Below are 17605 nucleotides of genomic sequence, written 5' to 3' on the forward strand. Positions count from 1 at the left end.
ACACTCAGCAAAGACACAGGACTGTGTGCAAGTCTCATAGCCCAGGAGAAAGCACAGCAGTAGCAGCTCTTCTTCTGCCCAAGGCACTGATGAGGCACTAAGAGATACATTCTTACACACATGCATGTAAAGTACCAGTGTTATTGGATGTAAAATGAAAATGTTAACAGAAGATATTTCTAGATGATAGAATTATATCATCTTGATTTTTCTCTTTCTATTTTGTGTTTTCTGCAATTTCTTTACTAAATACATATAAGAAAAAAATTAAGTGTGGCTTTTATTGAGGGAAGCTATTACAATCATTTACTTCTAATTTTAGTTCATCATCAATCATTGTTGCAAAATTATCAGACAAACCAGTAATTTATTGCATTAAATTTTGTAATACAGACGCTCAGTGAACGGTCACAGATTCACATATTTAGCATCTTATCTCTTCACTTCTTTTCCAGTGATTAGTTTCAAACTGCATTAGAAAACACTTGCATTGTGTTGAAGTCGGAAAGCAAAAGGGCTCTGCATCCCATTATATTGCTAAAAAATGTAGAATCAAGAAAAAGAAAATTATTTGTGGCATCCTTGGTAAGAAATAGTTAAATACATAGCAATCACAAAAAACACCACCAAGTACATTAATTGCATGAAACATATATAGAGAAGAATTTTCTCTTCAAATATACCATTTACTAAGAGTGTAATGGAAAATTAATGAGATCTGCAATTTTATGGAATTGTCTCACCAAAGTATTAAAGTGGTGAGAATTTTCTGTTCATTTATCAAAAGCAATGCTAATCTGAAGACTTGTTAAGCCTGGCCCTTGTGCCATCTCAGTTTGCATTGTCGGTGTGTGAGTGTGCTGTTGATGCTGCTTTATTAGCCACACGGGACTGGACTGAATGATTATTTCAAGACAGCACAGAAGATCTGGTAGGCCCAAGTAGACATCGCCTTGAACTGTTAACTCACTTTAGAACCGTCTGTGTAATGACAATGGGAATGATGAATCCGCAGAATCAGACCCATCTGCCTAAGTGGTTTGTAACCCGCCACACAAATTTGGGGGGTGGGGCGTTACCAAACTTCTCCAGAGTTTTGCAGGTACAGCACAAATATGCCTGATCTAATTCTTCTTTTGGAAATATTGTGAAATATAGACCATACCATTAGGATCTAAGTACGCTCTTGCAGCATTGCCAATTTTCATATCAAAAGTTTCTACGCCGTAGAATTTCGGACAGCCATCAATGGGTATTTATTTAATTAGCCATAATATTTAAAATTTTTTAAAGATTAAAAAATGCCCTTACAAGGACATTAGTAAAGACGTATATTTATTTACTTGACTGAACTTTTCACACTTAGAAGATGTTATTTTAAGGATCTCTGTGTGATTCCTTTTTTTTCTTAGAAGGACATGTATTGGCCACTGTCTGGTACTCTTGAAAACAGAACTTTTAGCTGACCGTCTTATAATTATGAGATAAAGGTGTATTTTCAGGTATAAATAAAATATTATCTAAAAATGAGCAGTCATTCAAAACATGTCAAGTTAATATTGAAAGTACAACATTCTCTTATAACTGATGTCTGAGAACTGTCAAATGTAAAGATCTCTTCATAGCAAGCTACAAAGTACATTTCCTGAATTATCCGATTGGTTTCATACAAATGAAACTCAGTTTACATTTATTTAATCTCCCAAATTATTGGGAATTTACTTGATTTGCAGCTGAAATAGTGGTAAGAATATTCATCTTATTTAGTTATTATTTAACTCATAACACTAATGCTGTATTAGCTGCTGTACGTAGCAAATTATAATATTCATTCAAGATTCTGCATTTAAAACCACATTTGTTTAATGTAGAAATTGAGATAATTGAATGTTTCTAACTTGCCTCATTTATCATGCAAGATTATAGTCATGGAATCTCAAGAAGATAATAGCCCCAAATAAATTTTTCATCAACTTAGCATTTACAGTCTCCAAAAATAAGATTTTTCTCTCCTAGTAATAATTCTTGCCATTTCAAAATTCAGTATACTAGATTTTAATAAAGAGTCTGATTCTGTTATTGATGTTTGACTGCAGATAGCTTTCAAGTTCCATCCCTGCCCTTCCCGTCCATCCTACATCTGGATAAGCTGATAAGAATATCTAGTTTAGCCCTCCTTTGGCACCAACTGCCAGAAATGCTGATAATTTTTTCTCTTTTCCACATATTTTAGTGTGTGTCTTCTAAAAAATATTTTTATGTAGTTTTAGGAATGAGCAAAATTAGATATGTATGTGGTCAATCTGCTATTTTTATCTGGCCATCTACCTCTTCAGCTGCTATTCTTGCATCAGGTCCTAATCTGAAGTCTACAAGAATACCCACAGCTAACAAAGATTCATTGACCCAAGACTGTGATACTTTCAGATACGCATTTGTGTATTATCAAGACTGGGAGGGGCTACTATAGGCCTAAAATTAACCTGGGAAGAAGAAATCTCTATTTATGACTCCTGTAATACTCAGAACTCATCAGGGAACTTACAATTCTGATTTAAAGTAGGATGTCCAAGTCAGTTGTTAGTTTTGACAACTTTGGAACTAACCATAGGGTGGCTGATATGGACTGAATAATTGTGTTCCCCCACTCCCTCAAATTCATACATTGAAACCCTAATTCTAAAAGTGATGGTATTTAGAGATGGGGTCTTAGGGAAGTAATTAGGATTAGATTAGGTCATGACTATAGGGCCTTCATGAAAGGATGAGTGACTTTATAAGAAGACGATTCTAGATCTCTCTTTCTCTTTTCTCTCTCTGCTTGTACTAATACAGGAAAGGCCATCTGAAAGTCAGGAGGAGGATCCTCATGAGAACTGAATCAGGCATGTACTTTGATCTTGGACTTACAGCCTCCAAAACTATAAGAAATAAATTTCTGTTGTTTAAGCCACTCAGTCGATGATATTTTGTGATGGTAGCCTGAGGAGAGTGATATAGTTGCCAACCTTGTTTGTGAGAATATTTATGATAAAATAAGTCCTTATAATTATTTTTTCTACTATTTCCAGCTCTTTGGCTGAGCTTGGCATGCTGTACTTTAAGAGATAAATACTTAACCATTAGAAACAACTGGAGATTAATTATTAGTAGAATGTGTACTCAGAAAGCCATGTAGGCTTGAGAGAGGAGTGAAAACATTTCTGTCTTGACTCTCTCAGCTGGTGGCATTTTACTGGAGCCATGTGCCTGAATAGTTTTAAGGAGGAGCTGAAAAAACTCATCAAGCAAAATCTTTATTTATGACACATTCCGACCCTTGAAAGAATGCCATGAGATGGACATTGCTTACAAAGGGGTGGGTATATAATTCTCATATCCCTAGTCAGAGAGTTGTACCAAAGAGCTGTGTTATTTGAAAGAACTCAAAGGAAGTGCGGGGCTGAAACCAGACCAAAATGAGTCATGGAATGAGTAGGAGAAAATAAAGCAAATGCATCCAGTAAAAATCATTCTGCCAAGCACTTTAGACTTGGCGGAAACGGGAAGGAAGCAGATTAAATGACAAGGAAAAGACTAGGGAAGGGTTATATTTTTTCTAAGATAAGGAATTTAAATTGTTTGTAAAAGGAAGGGAAAGGTCCAGAAGAGAAGGGAGGTATGAGGTAAAAATAAGTGAACATAATTAAGAGAGAAATTTCTTGGAGCAGACAAGAAGGGATGGGACTCAAAGTATAGGCGGAAGAGATTAACTTTGGACAAAAGTGGAGACAGAACGAAGTGAGATAACAATGCTTCAAGATAACATTGATGTGGAGGGGAGGGTATTTAAAGGAATTTATACCTGACAGCATTTTCTTTAAATTGGAGACTTTGTTTTCTGTTAAGTTTGAAAACTGACGTTTATATTAAATAAAATTAAAATAAAATTGTAACAACTAATATGGAATGGGATGACATGAGTAAGGTTGAATACTATCTGTGTGTAGCAGTATTGATGAACAATACTGAATCATCAGTATTGATGAACAATACCTAAGTCTTATCATCTTATTTTTTCAGACCTAGTTAAACCCTTGGTGGGACTAATCTGAACGTTTTTTTCACTATTTTTTTTTTTTTTGTTGTTGTTTGACACAAAATCTTACTGTGTCACCCAGGCTGGAGTGAAATGGCGTGATCTCTGCTCACCGCAACCTCCACCTCCGGGATTCAAGTGATTCTCCTGTCTCAGCCTCCTGAGTAGCTAGGATTATAGGTGCATGTCATCATGCTCGGCTAATTTTTTGTATTTTTAGTAGAGACGGAGTTTTAGCATGTTGGCCAGGCTGGTCTCAAACTCCTAACCTTGTAATCCACCTGCCTCAGCCTCCCAAAGTGCTGGGATTACAGGTGTGAGCTGCTGCACCTGGCCCTTCACCTTTTTCGTATCTGTGTGTGTGGGTCTAATGCTGAGCTCTCACCCAAAAGTACTATTGAGAAATAGAATTTTGTAATAAATAAGAACTCAGTGATGCACTGGCTATAATAGAGTGATTACTATAATGGAAAGCAATTAAAATTGGAAATAGATCTTTGTTTGCTGGTTACACTATTTGCAGTATGATCTTGAGCATGCCAAGTAGACTCTGAAGCTCAATTTGTGTTTTGTGTATGTGTATTTGTTAATAGTTTATTATTTTGGAATCCATTTTTATTAACAAATTCAGTAACTTTGTCATGTTTTAATATCAGAATAACAAAGGCTTCATAATATTGATTTGGAAAATTCTCTTTTATTCTAATTCCTGAAACAATTTTATTTAACTTATATTTTAAGTTCATGGGTACATGTGCCGGTTTGTTACATAGGTAAACTTGTGTGGTGGGAGTTTGCTACAAAGATTATTTAATCACACAGGTATTAAGCCTAATGCCAATTAGTTGTTTTTCCTGATTCTCTCCCTCCTCCCACCCTCCACCTTCTGATAGACTCCAGTGTGTGGTGTTCCCCTCTATGTGTCCATGTGTTTTTCTCATCATTTAGCTCCCACTTATAAGTGAGGACATGTGGTATTTGTTGGCTTACTAAGGATAATGGACTCCAGCTTCATCCATGTCCCTATAGAGAACATGATCTCACTCTTCGTTATGTTTGAACAGTATTTCATGGTGTATATGTACTACATTTTCTTTATCCAATCTGTTACTGATGGGCATTTAGGTTGATTCCATGTCTTTGCTATTGTGAATAGTGCTGCAATGAACATACACATGCATGTGTATGTAATAGAATGATTTTCATTCCTTTGGGTGTATACACAGGAATGGAATTGCTGAGTCGAATGGTATTTCTGTCTTTAGGTCTTTAAGGAATCACCACACTGTCTTCCACAATGGTTGAAGTAATTTACACTCCTACCAACAGTATGTCAGTGTTCCTTTCTCTCCACAACCTCTCCACATCTGTTACTTTTTGAGATTTTAATAATAGCCATTCTGACTAGTGTGAGATGGTATCTTATTGGGGTTCTATTCTCTAATAATCAGTGATATTGAGCTTTTATTCACCTACGTGTTGTCCGTATGTATGTCTTTGTTTGAGAAGTGTCTGTTCATGTCCTTTGCCCACATTTTGTATGGGGTTATTTGGTTTTTCCTTTTTGTAAGTGTAAGAAGATGCTGAACATTAGAGCTTTGTCAGATGCATAGTTTGCAACGATCCTCTCCCATTCTGTAGGTTGTCTGTTTACTCTTTGATCCTTTCTTTTGCTATGCAGAACCTCTTAAGTTTCATTAGACCCCATTTGTCAATTTTTGCTTTAGTTGACATTGTTTGTGGCATCTTTGTCATGAAATCTTTACCTGTGCCTATGTCCTGATTGGTATTGCCTCAGTTGTCTTCCAGGGTTTTTATAGTTTTGGATTTTACATTTAAGTCTTTAATCCATCTTGAGTTAATCTTGTATATGGTGAAAGGAAAGGGTTCAGTTTCAATCTTATGTGTATGGGTAGCCAGTTATCCCAGCATCATTTATCAAATAGGGAATTCTTTCCCCATTGCTTATTTTGTCAGGTTTCTCAAAAATCAGATGGTTACAGGTGTGTGGTGTTATTTCTGAGTTCTCTGTTCTGTTCCATTGGTCTGTGTGTCTGTTTTTGTACCCAGTACCATGCTGTTTGGTTAGTGTATCCCTGTAGTATAGTTTGAAGTCAGGCAGCATGATGTCTCCAACTTTGCTCTTTTTGCTTAGGATTGCCTTGGCCCTTCAGGCTCATATTTTGGTTCCATATGAATTTTAAAATAGCTTTCTCTAGTTCCGTGAAGAATAGCAGTGGTAGTTTAATAGGAAGAGCATTGAATCTCTAATTGGGCAGTATGACCATTTTCAGGTATTGATTCTTCATATCCATGTGCATAGAATGTTTTTCCATTTGTTTGTGTCATGTCTAATTTCTTTGAAAAATTGTTCGTAGTTTTAGTTGTAGAGTTATTTCATCTCCCTAGTTAGCTGTATTTCTAGGTATTTTACTCTTTTTGTGGCAATTGTGAATAAGAGTTTGCTCCTATTTTGCTCTTGGCTTGACTGTTGTTGGTATATAAGAATGCTAGTCATTTTTGGACATTGATTTTGTATCCTGAGATTTTGCTGAAGTTGTTTATCAGCTTAAAGTAGCTTTTGGGCTGAGATGATGGGTTTTTCTAGATATAAGACCACATTGTCTGCAAACAGAGACAGTTTGACTTCTACTCTTCCTATCCAAATGCTCTTTATTTCTTTCCTTTCCTGATTGCCTTTGCCAGGACTTCCAGTACTATGATGAATAGAAGTGGTGAGCAAGGGCATCCTTGTCTTGTGCCAGTTTTGAGGGGAATGCTTCTGGCTTTTGCCCATTCAGTATGATACTAGCTGTGGGTTTGTCATATATGGATCTTACTATTTTGAGGTATGTTCCTTCAATATCTAGTTTGCTGAGAGTTTTTTTTTTTTAACATAAATGGATGCTGAATTTTATGGAAAGCCTTTTCTGCATCTATTGAATTATCATATGGTTTTTGTCTTTAGTTCTGTTTATGTGATGATCTCATTTATTGATTTGCATATGTTGAATCAACCTTGCATCCCAGGAATAAAGCCTACTTGATTGCAGTGGATAAGCTTTTTGATGGTCTGAAGTTTTCTTTTGTGTGTGTTTGTCTCTGCTAGGTTTTAGTATCAGAATGATACTGGCCTCATAGAATGAGTTAGGGAGAAGTCCCTCCTCCTCAATCCTCAGTTTTTTAGAATAGTTTCAGGAGGTATGGTACCAGCTTTTTCTTTGCACATCTGTTAGAACTCAGCTGTGAATCCATCTGGTCCTGGGTTTGTTTTTTCTGTTGGTTTGTTTTTTGGTTTTGGTTGGTGGGCTACTTATTACTACCTCAATTTCAGAGTTCTTTATTGTTTTACTCAGTAATTCAATTTCTTCCTGGTTCAGTCTTGGGAGGTGTATGTGTCCAGGAATTTATTCATTTCTTCTAGATTCTCTAGCTTATATGCAAAGAGATGCTCATAATATTCTCCGATGGTTGGTTGTATTTCTGTGGGGTCAGTGGTAATATGCCCTTTGTTATTTCTGATTGTGTTTATTTGAATCTTCTTTCTTTTCTTCTTTATTCATCTAGCTAGTGGTGTATCTATTTTACAATTTTTTTTCAAAAAAACAACTACTGAATTTGTTAATCTTTTGAGTGGTTTTCATGGCTCAGTCTCCTTCAACGCTGATTTTGGTTATTTCTTGTCTTCTGTTAGCTTTGGGATTTGTTTGCTCTTGAATCTCTAGTTCTTTTAGTTGTATTGTTAAGTTATTAACTTGAGATCTTTACACCTTTCTGATGTGAGTATTTATGATATAAATATGCCTCTTAACACCTTCTCAGCTAGGTCCTGGAGATTCTGGGATGGTGTATCTTTGTTCTCATTAGTTTCAAAGAACTTCTTGATTTTTGACTTAATTTCATTAATTACCCAAAAGTAATTCAGGAGCAGGTTATTCAATTTACATGTAATTGTATGGTTTTCAGTGACTTTCTTAGTCTTGATTTCAAATTTGATTGCGCTATGGTCTGAGAGGCTGTTTTTATGATTTCAGTTCTTTTGCATTTGCTGAGGAGTGTTTTACTTTCAAGTATGTAATTGATTTTAGAATATGGACCATGTGGCTATGCAAAGAATATATATTCTGTTTGTTTTGGGTGGAAAGTTTTGTAGATGTCTATCAGGTCAATTTGATCCAGTGTTGAGTTCAGGTTCTGAATATCTTTGTTAATTTTCTGTTGCAATAATGTGTCTAATATTGTCAGTGGTGTATTAAAATCTACCACTATTATTGTGTGGGAGTGTAAGTCTCTTTGGAAGTCTCTAAGAACTTGCTTTATAAATCTGGGTGCTCCTGTATTGGGTTCATATACATTTAGGGGAGTTAGATCTTGTTGAATTAAATGCTTTACCATTATATAATGCTCTTCTTTGTCTTTTTTGATCTCTGTTGGTTTAAAGTCTGTTTTGTCAGAAACTAGTATTACAACCACACTTCTTTTCTGTTTTACATTTGCTTGGTAGATTTTCCTCCAAGAATATGTGTGTCATTACATGTGAGATGGGTCTCTTGAAGAAAGCAGACCCATGGGTCTTGGTTCTTTATCCAGTTTGCCACTCTGTGCCTTTTAATTGGGGCATTTAGCCCATTTACATTCAAGGATAGCATTGCTATGTGTGGATTTCACCCTGTCATCATGATGTTAGCTATGTGTGGATTTCACCCTGTCATCATGATGTTAGAAATGGGGCTGGGAAAACACTTAAAAAACCATATTCAGTGCTTCCTTCAGGAGCTCTTGTAAGGCAGGTCTGGTGGTAAAAAATACTTCAGCTTGTCTGAAAAGGATCTTATTTCTCTTTCACTTATGAAGCTTAGTTTGGCCAGATGTGAAATTCTTGGTTGGAATTTATTTTCTTTAAGAATGTTGCATGTTAGCCCACAATCTCTTACAGCTTGTAGAGTTTCTGCTGAGATGTCTGCTATTAGTATGATAGGCTTCCCTTTGTAGGTGATCTAACCTTTCTCTCCAGCTACCTTTAAAATCTTTTCTTTCATTTCAGCTCAGGGGAAGTTGCAGTATGGGAAGGGAACATGCAGGCTGGTGTGTGACCATAGGGACTGTCTTGCTGGAACTCTCCACCATTCAGGCACTGTCTGCCAGTGCAGAAGCTATGGTGTGGGTCCTGGGGGCACCTGAGACTGCCCTGTAAGCAGGCATGGCTAGGCTGGGGTACTGGGAGAGGCCAGCAGACAAAGGGTTGCTTAGGTTGGGCCAGCCCTGTTTGACATGCAAGACCACCCTGCAGAGAGCAGGTTTGATTGTTGCCCTGGGGCCAAAGTCTTTTATGGGAGCAAGTTGAGCCTAGAGGGATGGCAGTCTCTGGCAAGGCTCTGCTACAGACGCTCCTGAACCAAACCCTCTGGGCTCCATATCATCTGGCTTGCTGCTCCACCACTTTGCTTGTCTCCTGGCTGCTTGTTCCACCTCAGAGAGATGTGGGTCAGCAATTGCTCAGTGCAATCAGCCCAGGATGAAAGGTCTATGTCGTGGGCCCAAGACCGGGGTTCTCTGTCTGGTGATGAGCAGTGGGGGATGTGTGCAACCTGTGCAAGATGGACTGGCCTCTTCTGAGTTGACTGCAGCATGTTGGAGGTGTGGAAAAAGCACTTAAGGTCTTTGTTCCTTCATTAGTCTGAGGGTAGCAAGGACAGTTCCACTGCAGAGGCAGTGGCAGAGAGGCTTTCAGTTGCCTCAGGAGGCTCTGTCCAGGCCTCCTTCTGTGAGCTCCATCTCACGGAGATACAGACCTGTGGCTGGCCTGAATGCACCTGTAGGAGGCATCTGGAGATCCTGGTTGGGAGGTCTTGTCCAGTGAGGAGAAATGGGGTTGGGGAAACACTTAAAAAAGCAGTCTGACCATGTTTTTGTAGAGCGGCTGTGCTATGCTGGGGGTATGCATCTCTTCCCAGTCACCTTGGACACTCCAAAGCCTGAAGACTGGAATGACTAAGTCGTCCAAGCAGCAAAGATATTGCCTCCCCGCCCTCCACTGGGAGCTCAGTCCAGGGAAGTTTGAAACTTCTATCAGGTGAAGAACACCAGCAAATGTAGCTGGAGACCCCAGTTGGGAGGCTCCATCTGGTGATGAGGGATGGGATTGGGGACCTGCCTAAAAAATAGTCTGGCCACATTTTTACAGGGCAGCAGTGCTTTACTGGGGTGCCACTTCCACACCTGGTCAGGGCTCTCCAAAGCCTGAAGGTTGGCACAGCTAAGTTGCCCAAACAGCAAAAATGGCAGCCTGCTCTCCCTCTGGGAGCTTCATCCCAGGGAGCATTTAAAACTTTGTTGACTGGATAACACTGGTGAGGTTGGCTGGAGGGCCTGGTTGGGAGGTACCACCCAGTGAGGAGGAATGGGATTGGGAGCCTGCTTTAAAAAAGAGTCTGGCCACATTTTTGCAGAGTGGCTGTGCTTTGCTGGGGGAATCCCTTCTGCCCCTGGTTGCCTTGGACTCTTTAAAGCTGGAAGGCTGGAATGACTAAGTGGCCCAAAGAGCAAAGATGGTGGCCTGCCCTTCTCCCTGGGAGTTCTGTCTCAGGTAGGTGAAATTCTGCTACTGGTGGCTCACTGGAGTTCCAAGCCAGTAGGCCTTATCCTGTGAGGTGCTGTGGAAGTGGGGCCTACAGACTCTGCTGCTTGGCCCCCTGGATTCAGCCCATTTCCTAGGGGTATGTACAGGAGTCTAATCTCCCACTGCTTTTGCTGGGAAGCCTGGAAAGTCCTAGCATCTCAGGCTACCGGCTCTGTGTGCGTGCCTAAGCAGCTGCTCTGCTGAAATTCCACATCGCTCTGTGTGTCAGACTGAAGGCCCTGGTGGAGCCGGTTTGCAAGGGGATCTCCTGACTTGAGGGTTGCATAGATCCATAGCAGAAGCATGAGTTCCCAAGGTCACACATTCATTAATCACTTCCCTGCGTGGGGGAAGGTTTCCCTGGTGCCATGTTGCTCCTGGGCGAGCAGTCATCCTGCTTCATTTTTCTCTGTTCTCTGTGGGTTGAATTGTTTCCTTATTACCGATGTGAGTACCTAGTTGTTTCAGTTGAAGGTGCTGTATTTACTTGCCCCTTCTGTTTCTCTCCGTGAGAGTCACGCACACTAGCTGCATCTATTGGCCATCTTGGCCACCTCCCCAGTTTTTGAAACTATAAAGTGAAAGGGTAATGATGGAATTAAATGAGATATTATCTTATATTTATTGCCATATTATTGTCTTTATTTTTGCTTTAATCTACTACAAAAATGCTTGTAACATATTTGTGACAGATTACACTTTCCAAAGATGGTCACAGACTTATCTCCCATTTCACATGATCTTTTTACAATACATCTTTCACACTCCAATTAAAGGTAAGATTTATATCCCATACTCATGAAACGAAGAAGGTATCTGGGGCTGTTTGATTGACAAAGTTTGGCAAAAGTGATGTTGGATGACTTCCAAGGCTAGGTCATAGTAGGAGACTCAGCTTCTATCTTAATCACTGAAACATGCACTTTGGGGTCCTGAGCTGCAATGTGCCTAATGCTACCGCCTTGAGGCCACCATACTGTGAGGAAGCCTAAACTGTCCTAATGTGAAGAGGTCACATGGAAAAGCTATGGGACTATGTGAAGAGAGGGATGGTTGGGCATCTTTACTTTCCCCTGTCTGCATCTTCACCTACAATCTGTTACTTCATAAGATCCCAAGACACATCTGCCCAGTCAAGCTATTTATGCATAGACAGAATTATGAGAAACCATAACACTATTATAGTTTTATGGTATTAAGTTCTTGGAGATTTGGTTTACAACACTAGTAACTGATAAGATTGTTTGTCAAGCTTTTCTCAAGTTTATTTTTTAAAAAGTTTCTTTAATAAATGGAAAGATTACATTTATTGTCCTAAGAATGAGCTACATAATTTCAAGAGCTGACAATTTTTCCTTCTCATATTTATTGCTTGAAATTTGTTTTCTTTGATATGAGAGGGTTATAATTCTCACTTCTTTTTCTCTTCCTTACTTCTATCTCTTTTGGGAGAAATAAATTTAAATTTCATACGTGAGAGTGACAGCAAGATGATGATGCATTACTTTCTGGTTCAGTACAGTTATTAGAATCAACAGCATCTTCCTTCAGCATAAGTTTATTGAATTTACCTTTATATTATGCATAACGTATCTTTAATGTGTTTCAGAAATCTATCATTTGGAGATAATCGTGGTTTTCTGTTTATTCTCTATTTCTGTAAATGTCATTATTTTGACCTACTTTTCATACGCGGTTGATTCTTCACATAGTTTGCAGTATAGTTCTCTTCTTTAGTGTGTTCAATGGCTTGTATCATTTACACCAATATAGTTCTTAGTATAGTTCTTGTTTGCAATCTTGCATTTTGTTATCAAATTTCTTAAAACACCTGATCTCAGTGGTTATTGAGCTAAATTGATGAGGGTGACAATGATAATAATAATGTGAGTCTCTTGTTCTCTTCTTCTTCGCTGATCTTTTTTAAGGATATCCATTTACTTATTTTCAAATTTAGTTCTGTGCTAAAGAGGTTACCAATAATTTAAATACCTTTACTCTCTTTTGATATTGTGAAATCCAGTCTTTATTGTAAGTTAGCCTTAGGAAATGTGCATCATCAAGGAACAAATGAAAAGCAGTTTTTCTAGTTTCCCTTCCCAGATATCTCTTGAGTCCTTATGAAAGTGTTTCCAACACAGATTTGTGAAATGGTTCAATTTGCCTTCAGTGTTGCTAGAGTTCATGCACTTTCTCGTTATCTTATTCCAGATATCTGCTCTTCTCTCCACCCTTCCCAGGTCTCAGGAGCCACATGTTCTCTTTCCTAAGACCATAAAAAAGCTTATTCTCAAATTGTAGTTCACATAGAAGTATGAATGACTATTAATGACATACATTTAACCTTTTCAGAAACTCATTCTTTCTTTTTCATTTGTATAAATATAAGTGGTACATGTGCAATTTTGTTATGTGGATATACTGAGGAGTGTTGAAGTCTTGGCCTTTACTGTATCCATCGCCAGATAATACACATTGGATTCATTAAGTAATTTCTTATCAGTGCCTCTTCCGGGTCTCCAGTGTTTACCATTCCACACTCTACATCCATGTGTTCATGTTATTTAGCTCCTGGTTACAGGTGAGAACATACAGTAGTTGATTTTCTGTTTCTTAGTTGTTTCACTTAAGATAATGAATGGCCTTCAGTTCCATTCATGATACTGCAAAAGGCATGATTTCATACTTTTTTATAGCTGAATAGTATTCCATTGTGTGTATATACATCACGTTTTCTTTAATCCAGTCATCTGATGATGGACACTTAGGTTGACACTAGTTTTGCTGTTGTAAATAGTGTTGTGATAAACATATAAGTGCAGGTGTGTTTTTGATGTAATGATTTCCTTTCCTCTGGGTAAGATACCCAGTAGTGGGATTGCTGGGTCAAGTGGTAGATCTATTTTTAGTTATTTGAGAAGTCTCCACACTGTTTTATATAGAGGTTGTACTATTTTACATTCCCACTTACAGTATATAAGTATTCCTTTTTCTCCAACATCTGTTATTTCTTGACTTTTTAATAATTGCCATTCTGACTGGTGTGAGGTGATATGTCATTGTGGTTTTAGTTTATATTCCTCTGATGTTTAGTGATGTTGAACATGTTTTTATATGCTTTTCAACCATTAATAATATACTCTTTTTAGTGGTAATAAAGCTAAAGAAATGATTACCCCATTGCATATTTGCCAATAGATGAGGAAAGTTTTTGAAAGTAGCATCAGTTCTTTTTAATAGCCCTGAAACAATACTTGTAGGTGATCCCTGGATCAAAGACTTGGTTAATTTCAAATTTATGTTTATTAATTTGCTGACACTTATGTATAAGATCATTTTTGCTCAGATGTGGACATAAATCTGTTTGTTTCTTACATTTTACCTTTCCATTTTACCATGTTTTTTTTTTTACAATGGATTTAAACACACATGTAAAAGCAGCAATTGATAATTAGGTGCTTTTGTGGTTGTTTTTTTGTTTTGTTTTGTTTTTTGATACAAAGTCTTGCTGTGCCACCCAGGCTGAAGTGCAGTGCTGTAATCTTGGCTCACTGAAGCCTCCACCTCCTGGGTTCAAGGGATTCTCCTGCCTCAGACTCCTGAGTATCTGGAATTATGGGCATGTGCCATCATGTCTTGCTAATTTTTGTATTTTTTAGTAGAGATGGAGTTTCACTATGTTGGCTAGGCTGGTCTCAAACCCTTGACCTTCAATGATCTGCCCACCTTGGCCTCCCAAAATGCTAGGATTATAGGCTTGAGCCACCATGCCCAACCAAGTCATAACATTTAGTATTGTATATAAACAATAAATAATTGTTCAATAAATATTGCTGTGTAATAAAATGCCTGGGATTAAATCTTCTTTCTACCATTCTTAGTTGTATGATATCTTTGTTTCCTCATTTGCACAAATGGTGCTGAGAGCAATAGTTTCTACCCATTAGAGTGGATGAAACGTGTTAATACAGGCAAAGCACTTAAGAAGGTACCAATGCATGTTAATAGTAAGCCCGGCCTTAAGAATCGCTTGAACCTGGGAGGCTGAGGTTGCAGTGAGCCAAGATCGCACCACTGCACTCTAGCCTGGGCAACAGAGCAAGATTCTGTCAAAAAAAGAGAAAAATAGTAAGCCCTGACTTTAGTTATCCACCTCTCACCAACATGTCTAAAGATAGTTCCTTCACTTTTGGCCATACCACCAGACTCTAACCAGAGCCGTGGTTCTTAACCTTGTATAGGAAAGTCAGAGTTAGAGGACTTTCAAAACATACTGACATCTAGGTTTCCACTCCTAGTGTGTTTGATTTATGGGTTAAGGTTTGACCTGAGCATAGAGATTTTTAAAGGCTCCACAGGTAATCCTAAGGTGCAGGTAAAGCTGAAGAAAAACTGGACTAGATGTGATCAGTAAGGCTTGTCTACCACTAAATCTTATAGCTTTTACTCAGGGTATCTAGAAATCAGAATCACTCTTCTTAGATTTACAACTCCTTTTATGCTAGATGAAATCCAGACAGGTAATATCTTTATAATGTTAGCATATTTTTAGTTCTGGATTAATGCATCTTTGGCCCAGGGTGTGTGAGTCGTTAAATTTGTTTCTGTCACTTTAGTGTTATCTTTGTGAGAAATGAACATACTGATTAATATTAATTTTACATATTTATATACTTTAGACGTGGCATCTTTCAAAGCTTCTTCGTAGAAACTACTGCTTTGACTTAGTATCAAGGAATAGAATGGCTAATGCTCTCTGAATAGGCATTTGTTTTGCTGTAAGAATTCCTTAAGCATGATGTTGGCGACTGAAAAGATGAAAAATGGTTCTATGATTCATTTCCAGCCTCAGGCTTATAGAACCATTTAAATATTTTGCGATGTCCTCCTACGTCCTGTAATTGTACTAAATCAGAACTGAAAGGATTGCAACAGTCTACGATTGATCCAAGGGTTAAAATATCAGGCTCGATTTCTTTTCCAAAATACACTAATGCTATAAAAATAAAGTTTACTAAGAAAGATTAAATATGATTAACAGGCAAATTTGAGCTTGAGACTTACTATCGTGCTCCATTATAATTTGTCTGAACAAGTTAAAAAAAAAGTTACATGACCCTCTCCTACTCCTAAACATCAGACGCTCATAATGAAATAACATATCCATGGATTTTTGAAAGCATTTGCAATTCCAGACCATTTTGAGCCAGTCATTAAAATCTTTTGTTCTCTTAATGCCTTGTAAAGTTATTCTCAAGCAATGTTCTGTCTGACTATGACTCATAGTCAGGGGACCAGGCCAGTGGAACTTAGCATGAAGTGCTTTCTGTGGCATAAAGCGGCTTGTAATGTATTTCAATGTATGGACTTTGAAAGCAACACACGGTAAAGTCAGATGGTAATCACATGTTGAACACATTTAGAAAACATGGTCCTGAGATTCAACATAAGCTTTATCTCAAGAAAGAATGCAAGGTTGTTAAAGAATAACAGACTCTCACTGAAATAGATAAACAATAGTATAAGGGCCTACAAAAATAATTCAACTGAAACACTTCCTTGTTGGTTTTAGCAAAAAGAGAGTATCCTTCAAATTTTCAGATGAGTGACTATATTCATGTATCAGATTTCATTTTTAGACACAGCCTCTTGACTGTAATGTTTATTATAGATTTATTCATTCAACAAATACATAGAGAGTGTCTACCATGTGTCAGGTATAGTGATAGAAGATGAGACTAAGTAGTGAAGAAGATTAGCATGAAACTTGTTAGGAGCACTAGAGAAGCACCCAGAGGAAAAGATTATTATTTCTATATTTATAATGCTCACATGAAGTCCACCAAAATCTGGAATAGTACAACACATATAGAACTTAGCATGTGTGAGATTCTCTTCTAAATGTTTACACATAATAGCTCATTTAATCTTACAACAATCTGTGAAGTGGTTTCTATTACTATCCCACTTTAACGTGTGAGGAAAGTGAAACAAAGAGGGGTTAAGTAGCTTGCTTAGTGCGACCCTGCTAGCAATGTCAGAGCTGGGGTTCCCTGCTTACCAGGTAGTCTGGTGTCTGTTTTACATTTTGAACTATATTATGAGCTGGTGATACAATTACTTGATACTAATGATACTTTAAAATAAAGCATATTAATTCCGGTAGTTTTAATACAGTAATCCTTTGATGTTTATTACCTGAATGAACAGTATAGGTTAAGACAGAACAGCCAGAAAACTTGAACAGTAAAATAAAGACATACCAGGGAGAAAGCATTACTTTATGTATTATGCCCTAACATTTAAAATACTTTTAGTAACATTAATTTTCTTTTTTAAATATAAAAATAATTAACACTCATTGTAGAAAATATAGAAAAGTAAAAACCATCATACACTATCTCATTTTCCAAAGGGAATATTTTATTGCTATTCTTTTTCTATATGTAAGATTTATAGAATTATAATATCATAGTGAGTAAAATAAAATTGTATGCTACTTGTTGCATCCATTAGTATAATATAAACATACCAGAGTAAAATCGTTATTTCTAAACCTTATTTTCAAAAGTAGCTCCCCATCTCATCTTTTTAGGAAAAGAGGATTATCTTTCATGTTATTCCTTGATACCAATGTTATCCAGAGTTTGATATTTATCTAAGCCAGTCTAGTGGCTTGGGAGTTCTTTAATATGTGCAGAAGGATGGTCTGGAAAAACCTAAGTTATTGTTCAACAGCTGAATAAACTATCAGTATCAAGAGAGCAGTCCAAATCTCTCTAACTAAATGGCCATTCTTTTAAAGAGGAAGCCATCTCAATGGAAGTGGGTGAATATTTATCCTTTATAATATTATGATGCTAATTTCCAATTACTGAACCCAATGTCTGCTCCTGAACAAGTGAGAT

General features: G+C 37.5%; 1 long non-coding RNA gene across 1 annotated transcript in view; it reads left to right on the forward strand.

The window, feature by feature from the left end:
• The first annotated feature begins 3254 nt into the window (after positions 1 to 3254).
• Positions 3255 to 17605, forward strand: part of LOC105714581 (uncharacterized) — a 54903-nt gene continuing 40552 nt past the window's right edge. Inside the window, exon 1 of the long non-coding RNA XR_010345319.1 lies at positions 3255 to 3358. This is a non-coding gene — a long non-coding RNA (uncharacterized LOC105714581). The remainder of the gene's footprint in view (positions 3359 to 17605) is intronic.

The sequence above is a fragment of the Aotus nancymaae genome, unplaced genomic scaffold, assembly GCF_030222135.1.
Source record: "Aotus nancymaae isolate 86718 unplaced genomic scaffold, 86718_ANA_hifiasm-v0.15.2.pri h1tg000033l, whole genome shotgun sequence".
Taxonomy (NCBI): Eukaryota; Metazoa; Chordata; class Mammalia; order Primates; family Aotidae; genus Aotus; species Aotus nancymaae.